Source organism: Eimeria mitis, genomic scaffold, assembly GCF_000499745.2.
Source record: "Eimeria mitis Houghton genomic scaffold, Emh_scaff5595, whole genome shotgun sequence".
In the NCBI taxonomy this organism is placed as follows: domain Eukaryota; phylum Apicomplexa; class Conoidasida; order Eucoccidiorida; family Eimeriidae; genus Eimeria; species Eimeria mitis.
The window spans coordinates 3159-3771 of NW_013573865.1; positions in this window are offsets into that span (position 1 = coordinate 3159).

Consider the following 613-nt stretch of genomic DNA (forward strand, 5'->3'; position numbering starts at 1 on the left):
CACACTAAACCCTAAACCCTAAACCCTAAACCCTAAACCCTAAACCCTAAACCCTAAGAAAAGCATACAACTCTATACGAGTTGTTTTTTTTCATTTTTTTTGTATAATTTAATGTTTAGTGTTTACTTGTTGCTTAATATATTTCTTTCTTTTTTATATCCTTTAGGGTTTAGGGTTTAGGGTTTAGGGTTTAGGGTTTAGGGTTTAGGGTTTAGGGTACCTGGAGCTGTACCACTTCTTCTGCAGCAATAAGGGGGGGGGGCCCCCTATGCAGGGTGGGGGCCCCCATGCATGTATATATAAATAATTTATAAATTAATAAATGTATAATAGGTAAGAGAACATCAGCAGCAAGCAGCTGCTGCAGCAGCAGCGCGGGCAGCTGCAGCAGCAGGTTTAGGGGGTTTTGTATTATACATAAATAATATGAGTTTAATATTTCTTCTTTTTTTATAAAAAAAGAAAATGTTATATCTATATCTTCTTCTTCTTCTTCTGCTTCTGCTGCTGCTGCTGCTGCTGCTGCTGCTGCTGCTGCTGCTGCTGCTGCTGGTGCTGCTGCTGCTGGTGTTTGTGTAATATATTTATTTGTTTTTTTTGTTGCTAAATATA